Below are 8,848 nucleotides of genomic sequence, written 5' to 3'. Positions count from 1 at the left end.
GATTGAAATTTCTTTTGAGAGCCAAATTTTTTAAACTTAAACTATATAGGAAGGTACATTGTTATCAACTTAATTAGGGTACTCCTAAGCTGGCCTTTGCTAAAAACGTCCTCAATCTGATTGAGGTATGTTCGCTGAGGTCGACCCCTTCCAACTCTCCCATCCACACTGGTCTTGTATACTTGTTTTGTCTATCTCCTTTCGTTCATCCTCTCTATATGTCCAAACCATCTCGACATACCTTTCTCAGTCCTCGATGCTACGTCTTCTTTCACTCCACAACGTTCCCTAAAATTATCTTAATAAACTTTACTTAAAGTTTTAAGTCTTAGTTAAACTATAGGTACGTTGAATAAAACTTGATATTATACTTAATAAAGATATTATTTATTGATAAAATTAAATTCCTTACAATTTATCTTACAATATCCATAAAATTAAATCATGACAATGACTGACAAACACTAATGTGAACAATGGCCTTGCATCTCCTTGGAAAGTTTGGGTAAGTCGGGTTTGTATGTTGTTGTTTTTAATTTTAGGCACGATTCCAGGTTCTCATCAATAAGACGACTTCTCAATTTACTCTTGATAAGGTTCATGCTTGAAAATGATTGTTCGCATAAATATTAGACCCGAATAAGGAAAGAACAGCAAACGCTAGTTTTTTCAGTTGACTATATGAGTCAGGAATACTATTCCAGGTGTTAAAAATCAACATATCTTCCTTCTCCAGGTCTTTCAAAGCAGACCACTTGTGCTGTGAACTAAGTTCACATTTGTTTTTCTCCAATATTTCTATATCAGCACAAAGACGTTCAAATTTCGAGCTCCACGATTCTTTGCTTTTTAAATCCAGCAATTGCAATTCAAAGTTGCCAATGTCAGTATTAAAGGGAGAAAAATTTAATTCTGTTACAGTAGAATTAAGAGGTTTTTTAACAAAGGCTAACGTCGCTTTGCTGTTTCTGAATTCCTGAAACCTGTTGAGAAAAGCTTCCCTCATATTTAAAAGTGTTGTTTTGAAATAGCAAATGTCAATATCAGAATTATTTTCTTGGCGATGTTTCAACAGGCTTGGAAAGTGAATCAAAGTTTCTCTTTCAAAATCTTGAGCAAAAAGAGATAATTTGTTTTCGAATGAAATAACTTCTTCTAACATCGAAAAAATTGTGTTTCTTTTCCCCTGTAGTTTACTATTAAGCTGATTTAGATGAGACGTAACGTCTACCATGAAATAAAATTTTTGGATCCACAGATCGTTCGTTAGTTCTGGATAGTGAACACCCTTCTCAAGGAGAAATGCTTTCATTTCTGTTAATTAGGAAGTGAAACGTTTCAAAACGTTTCCTTTTGATAACCAACGTACCTTGTTATGCAGCAGAAGATCTGCGTACTCACTCTCCATTTCAACTAAAGATTCTTTAAATTGGCGATGATTAAGAGCTTTAGCTATAACGGAGTTGATAATGTTTGGTTTTTTTTGAGATTTTATTTTTAATTTTTATTTTTTTCCTTTATTTGGAAGTTTATTTTTTAGTTGTGGAGATTTTATTTTTATTTTATTTTAATTTTTTAATTTTTTTATTACTTTATTGATTAAGGTATCACATATTTGTCATCAACCCCCCCACCCATTCCCATCCCAAACCCCCCCACACGCATGCCCCCATCCCCCTGTTGTCCGTGATCACTGGTTAGGCTCATATGCAAGCACACAAGTCCTTTGGTTGATCTATCTCCCTTGTCCCCACCCTCCCCTACCTTCCCTCTGAGGTCTGACAGTCTGATCAATGCTGTTCTTGTTCTTCAGTCTATGTTGTTCATCATTTCCCCTAGATGAGTGAGCTCATGTGATACTAGGAATACACTTATAGGAACCGAAAATGAGACAAGCAATAATGGTTATGCTGAGAGGCAAATGAATCAGTCTATAGTGAGTTTCTTTCTGGGCCAACAGTTCTTTTGAGTCCCGATTTCTATGTCCAACAGTTGTTTATGTGTACATAACAGCAATGATATTTCAGTTCTGGATGGTGGACAAATGGTGGTAATGCAGGTCCAACCCTCTCTGGTTTGGTCCTGGGCAATCTGCAGTGACGCACATCTGCTGACTACTAGTATGGCAAGGCATGGTCAGCGTCTTCCATCTCTGGACTGCTTCTCTTCTGTCTTCATGGCTGGAGCACTCCTGTCAATTCCTCTCTGTTGCAGGAATCCACATGGTCTCGGAGTTGTTTTCTGAAAATATACAAACATATTCTCGACCAAAAATTAATAAAGGAATATTTTCTATAAATTTGACTTGCGATCCTTTTTCATTTTTTTGCCCAAACGATATTCCTTTGGCTTGTTTTGACACCATGTATGTTTTACCTGGGTGTCTTGCTGTTAGCATTACAAATGAAAGTTAATTTTCTAAAGTAAAAATTTTCTAGATGTAATTTATTTACAGGATATTTTTCCTTACATGATATTCTTCTACTATCCCCCTTTTTTGGTTTAAATATTGGGAGGCTTTTGGAAATTTTATGCTGTAATCTTGATAGCTTTTAAATTTTACATTTTTGCACTAAAATGTGACTGCTTTAGGTTCATCATATGTTACGCAATTTTACCATGAGATGAACTACCAATAAAAATTTTAGTTGACACTTTAGGAACAGCTTTTTTGTCCAGTACAATTGATTTTTCTAGAGTATTTGCTTATTTTGATTGGCCAACTTAAATTAGTCTGAAAACTTGACTACTATTTTACTGTCAAATTTAATACTCTAACAGCCATCTTGTTTTACCCTGTAATTATTAGTGGAGAGGATTATTTGCCTTCTTGAGTAGGCCCTGAGCATTCCTGGTGCTAGGCTGGATTTAGATATCATAGACTCCAGTTCCCCGGATCACGGGTGCAAGACATCTCCATCAAGTCTTGTTGCAGTGAGAGGGCATCTGCTGTCGGCCAAGTCTCTGTTACCTGGGTCCCGATCTGAGCTGGGCATGTGAAGCTGAGCAGCCATGGGGGCAGGAGATCTCCCTCAGCAGGGGTGAGGGTTCAGGCCCCTGCAAACTTGGGGGGGTAAAGGTCTGTGCCCCACCTCTGTTGACCCCCAAATTCTCTCCTGATGGCCCCTATGCGACTGTGCCTGTCTTAGGTTGTTCCTTCCCTGAGGAATCTTACCCGTCTCTGGCTAACCAGCCATCCTCCTGGGCCAAGCAGGGTGATGTGAGGTTTAGTTCTGTCTCCTTGGTCGCCTATGCCCCCTGGAGTTGATAATGTTAATCACCAATTCCATAACTTCGCAAATTTCTTCTGGAAATGTCTGCGCACAAAGCGCTTCTTGATTAATGATGCAATGGTAAGTAAGCAGCTCGTGATTAATTTTTTCTTTCAAAATAGCAACAAACCCATTTCTTACGCCGGTCATAGTTTTCGCCCCATCTGTTGAAATTGAGACAATTTTATCGAGTGGAATATGATGTTTTTCAATGCACTCAATTACAGCATTTGCTATATCCTCTCCAGGTGTTTGACCTTTGAGTGGCAATAATCCAGAAGTTCTTCTTTAGGACCTGTAGATGAAATAAATCGTACAAAAAGTGAAACTTGCACTGTATCATTTATGTCACAAGACTCGTCAACTGCTATTGATAAAGCTGAAACCAATTTAAGATCTTCGACTTGCTGGTCTGTTATATTCAAAGACATTTTGACTGTTCTATCTTTCACTGTTTTAGCAGACAATGGCAACTCTTTAAATTTTTTTAGAATATCTGCTTTGTTCTTAAAATCCCGAAATAGCTCTTCGGATGCATTTATAAAACAACTTTTTATGTATTCACCGTCTGTATATGGTTTTCCTCTCTTAGCAATCTCTTGACTAACCATAAAACTTGCAATATTAACATTGTTGGAAAATTGCACCCAGTAATTAAATACAGAACTTGATTTTTCTTGACTCTTCTGAAGTTCCTCAACTGCTTTCTTCCTTGCATCACCGACAGGATATTTAGTACTAAATGACACGTGTTTAGTTGTAAAGTGTCTCTCCAAATTAGATTTCTTGTTATGCGCCAATTTTTCCTGACAAATAAGACAGGTCGGAAGGCCATTTAAGTTTTGAATAAACACGAAAGTCTCGGTCCATTCAACTTTAAATTCACGGTTTTCTGTCTTCCGTTTTTCTTTGCTTCTTCTTTGTAGCCATGTCAAACAGGGCACCTAAAAAAAAGTTTCATTTTATAATAATAAAGCCACCAACACAAAATAATTACAATTCTTAAATTGATGACAAAGATACCTGTAGGATTTGCAGCTGGTTGGAAGTAGGTATGCTTCGAGTAGGTACTTTTGTCGCACTAACCACTGCACACGAGACTGCTAACTGACCAGCTCACTCAACTCGTGCATGAATCGCATGCGCCTCCCCCGGCCCGCCTGCGCCACGTCTCCCATCGCCCGACCGACCGACACCCCCACTTCTTCTAACGCCACTTCTTCAAAATAGACTTGCCCAGGCCAAAAACTGACTTCTGCGCATGGGCCACGAAGTTTCAATTGCACTGTACGTGCGCGCCCGCATGTATTTTGTGGAAGAGCCACACTCAAGGGTCCAAAGAGCTGCATGTGGCTCGCGAGCTGCGGTTTGCCGACCACTGCCCTAGAGTAGTAAAAATAAATACAACAAAATCAAAACAATGCTATTCCATTCTAGCTGGTTATGGTTATAAGCCAAAGCTCTGAGCTCAAAGCCTGGACTTTGTTTTAAAAAGATTACCACAGTCACAAAAGGCCACCTGAGGCCTTACCTAAAATGTCCAGAATAGGCAAATCTATAGACAGAAAGTGGGTGAGTGATAGTCTAGGGTGGGCTGGGAAGTTCGGATGGGAGTTACTACTAATGAGCATGATTTCTTTTGAGGGTGTTGAAAATGTTCTAAAACTGAGTGGTGATAGCTGCACAATTCTGTGAATGTACTAAGAACCACTGAATTGTACACTTTAAATGGGTGAACTATATAGTGAATTATCCTATCTAATAAAAGAGTAATATGCAAATTAATCACCACTCCGTTACACCCACCAGCCACGCCCACCAACCAATCAGGAGCGAGTATGCAAATTAACCCAACCAAGATGGCTGCAGCCACAGAGAGAGCAGGAGGGAGGCTTGGGTTTCCCCGGCGATGGAGGAAGCCAAGCTTTCCGCACACCCTGGCCGGCCCAGGCCTCCACTCCAGGCTACAAAGTTTCAATTATAGAAGATAAATAAATCCCAACAAAAATGGCAGCAGCCACAGAGCTGGAGAGAGCAGGAGGCTAGGGTTGCCCCCGGCGATGGAGGAAGCCAAGCTTCTGCAGCCCTGGCCTGCCTTGGCCTCTGCTCCAGGCTACAAAGTTTCAATTGTAGAAGATAAATAAATCCCAGATACCAGGGCCTCTGCTTGGGTCGACGGGTGGTGTGGCCGGCCTGCAAACCACCACAGGCCCCTCTCCCAGGCTGCCCCACGCCCCAAGGGAACCCCCACCCTGATCCAGGACACCCTTCAGGGCAAACCAGCTGGCCCCCACCCATGCACCAGGCCTCTATCCTATCTAATAAAAGAGTAATATGCAGATTGACCATCACTCCAACACACAAGATGGCTGCCCCCATGTGGTCAAAGATCCTGCCCCCATGTGGACACAAGATGGCCACCACAAGATGGCCTGCAAGGGAGGGCAGTTGGGGGCAATCAAGCCTGCAGGGGAGGGCAGTTAGGGGTGACCAGGCTGGCAGAGGAAGGAAGTTGGGGGTGACCAGGCTGGCAGAGGAGGGAAGTTGGGGGTGACCAGGCCTGCAGGGGAGGGCAGTTAGGGGCAAACAGGCTGGAAGGGGAGCAGTTAGGCATCAATCAGGCTGGCAGGGGAGTGGTTAGGGGGTGATCAGGCTGGCAGGCAGAAGTGGTTAGGGGCAATCAGGAAGGCAGGCAGGCGAGCAGTTGGAGCCAGCAGTCCTGGATTGTGAGAGGGATGTCCGACTGCCCAGGCAGTCGGACATCCCTCAAGGGGTCCCAGATTGGAGAGGGTGCAGGCTGGGCTGAGGGACAAACAACTCCCCCCTCTCCCCCCGCCGTGCACGAATTTCATGTACTGGGCCTCTAGTATCTCAATAAAGCTGTTACTAAAAAGAAATATGTTAAATCTGTTTCTTGCTCCTTGAGTAAATGAAGGGGTGCAAACATACCTGAACCAGGGCCACCAGGTCTGCGACACCCCTCCCCGTCATCTCTGAGTGGTAAACTCTGCCCTTTGTGAAAGGGCTTGGTTGTAATCACTCAGTGTTAGCTAATATTCCCCAAAACAGCTCTGTCAGTCAAGTCAAACTTGGGTTTATATTCCTCCCTACCCAGCAACTGACCAGCATCGTGACTCTGGAGGAAATCGCCCCGGGCCCATTTCTGTTACCTGTAAAGTGTGAAGAGCACCTGCCTGGGGGGGGGGGGGGGGGGTGTAATAAAGGTGGGGGAGATATGTAGGTCCGGCTCCTGACACACAGCTCTCAAGAGTGGTCAGGCAGGACAGTAAGAACCTCGGAACATTCCTTGGCAAGTGGGATGGGAAAACTGAGACAAGATCATTAAACAAGGCCAAACAATTTGACCAATTTACAGCCAGCTGGTATAAACCGCAAGACGTAATCTTCCCTAACCAAGGACACGTGAGAGCAAATGTTTTTTGTTTTGTTTTTTTAAAATATATTTTATTGATTTTTTTACAGAGAGGAAGAGAGAGGGATAGAGAGTTAGAAACATCGATGAGAGAGAAACATCGATCAGCCGCCTCCTGCACACCCCCTACTGGGGATGTGACCGCAACCAAGGTACATGCCCTTGACCGGAATCGAACCTGGGACCCTTGAGTCCGCAGGCCACTGAGCTAAACCGGTTTCGGCAGCAAATGGTTTATACCTCTCCACTGTCCAACCCCCCCCCCCCCCCGCCCCGCCCCCATCACCAGAGAGAATAAAGAGCTTAAATCAGCCTGGTCAGGGAGATAGGTAACAGAGACCCAATTAGTGCCATTTGTGCCAGCCAAACCCAAGGACGGATGAAGTCAGGGGAACAAATAACAAAACCCAGACAGACCCAAGATGAAAGTAAAGGGTGGAGCTAACCAAGTGAATCAACATATTGAAGGACACACCTGGAAACCAATGAATATCCTGCTGGGACCCTCCCCGCAGACCGCACCCAAGATTCCTGCCCACAAAAGAGTTAAAAACCCCCAGGACCAAGGACACCAGCCAGGGCTCTCTGCGGAGCATGTCCGTTCCTTTCCTCAGGCAGGAGCTTTTCACTCTCCTTCTCCTAAAAGTAAATATATCTATGTATTCTAACCTGAGGGTATTCTTTTCCATTGCTTTTTAGAGAGTGGAAGGGAGGGAGGTTGGGAGCGGGGAGCGAAGAGAAACATCGATGTGAGACAGACACAGTGACTGGTCGCCTGTCACACCGGTCAACTGGGGCCAGGGATGAACCTGCAACCCAGGAAGGTGCTCTAGACCGGGAACCGACCGAACCCAGGGACCCATCGTGTGCAGGCCGAAGCTCTCCCCAGAGTCAGGGCTCTCCTAAAATCCTAAGTGTCCTCTCAAGACCTGCAACCAGCGGCTGCTCGTTCTGGGCTACCCCGCCCCCGCCCCCAGGGCCCCCTTTTCTCTGACTCTCCGCTGAGCGGGCAGCAGCCCCCTTGGCTCGCTCCTTTCCCACGACGTTTCTGGGGCCAAAGCAGCCCCACCGAGTCCCTCTCCTGCTGCTCCTTCTACCCTAAGCCCTTCCCTGTCTCCCTGTCCCCGGCTTTAACGAACGTACTCTCAAAGCCACCTGGGCTCGGGTTGTGACCTATTTCCTGCAGGAGCTCAGGAGCCCACACGCTACCGGCCCACCGGAGGCAGGGCTCTCGGGGGCCCTTCCCCGTGACAGCGGCGCTCGGACACAGCCGGGCCCAGCAGAAGCAGCGCTGGAGCTCAGGGGCAGTGCTGTGGACCGTGCCTCCGCCCGACCGGATTCGCCAGCGGGAAAGCACGCCTTTGCTATTCTGGGTCTCAGCCTCCTTGGCTGCAGAATGGGGGCACGGCGGGTTCCACGGTGCAAGTACAAGACCCCGGCAGTCCCGGATCCTCACGCCCGGACAGCGGGAAACCAAGGCCCAGAGGGGCTCACATGCTGCCCGGACGCGGCGGCAGGGGCCCACCCGGAGACCCGCTCGCCGCCACGGCTGGCTGTGGCGCGCCCGGCCCTCCGCCGCGGGCGGCCCTTCCGTCGGCGGCTGGAGGCCGGAAGTCCGCCCGCGGCCGCTCTAGGACGCCCGGCGCGCGCTCGGTGCCGTCACCCGCCGCCGGCGCGCCCTCCTTTGTCTGCTCGGAGCTTCCCAAAGGCCGCGGGGGGAGCGGCGCCCGTCCTGCAGCCCCGGCCGCGCTCACCGCCGCCGAACCTGCACGGGCGCCCCGTTTGGGGCAGTTTTCATGGATCCCAACCGCCCCACAACATCTTAAAACATGCACATTAAATCCTCAACCGGGGTGGTTACACGTTGCAGGCAGTTTTCCTCTCTTTTCTTCGGCACTGCATTTCCTAAATTTCCTAGCGGTGAGTTAAAAAGGAAAGGTTGGAAATACTCACTTTCCAACAATTGGGTTTGCACACAGCGTCTCAGACGCCGGCCGTTCCTGCCAAGGTTGACAGCCGGACGGCCCAAAGATGAGAAAGATGATTTTTTCAGAGGCCAATAGGTCCCGTGGGTAAGTGCCGGGCCCAGGGCCGCTCAGGACAGAGCAGGTGAACCTGGAAAAGCCCATTGCCACCCTGGGTC

General features: G+C 46.7%; 1 long non-coding RNA gene across 1 annotated transcript; it reads right to left on the bottom strand.

Moving 5' to 3' along the window:
* Positions 1 to 1,667: 1,667 nt before the first annotated feature.
* Positions 1,668 to 7,964, bottom strand: LOC307093433. The gene is made up of 4 exons (XR_013812966.1): positions 7,849 to 7,964; positions 4,296 to 4,655; positions 3,176 to 4,216; positions 1,668 to 2,241 (listed from the first exon to the last, which is right to left on the bottom strand). It is a non-coding gene; the product is annotated as an uncharacterized lncRNA (long non-coding RNA).
* Between the last annotated feature and the right edge of the window lie 884 nt (positions 7,965 to 8,848).

Source organism: Cnephaeus nilssonii (assembly GCF_951640355.1).
Source record: "Cnephaeus nilssonii genome assembly, chromosome: 2".
Classification (NCBI taxonomy): Eukaryota; Metazoa; Chordata; class Mammalia; order Chiroptera; family Vespertilionidae; genus Cnephaeus; species Cnephaeus nilssonii.
The sequence above is the reverse complement of the archived record's forward strand: the minus strand, read 5'-3'. Positions and strand labels throughout refer to the sequence as shown.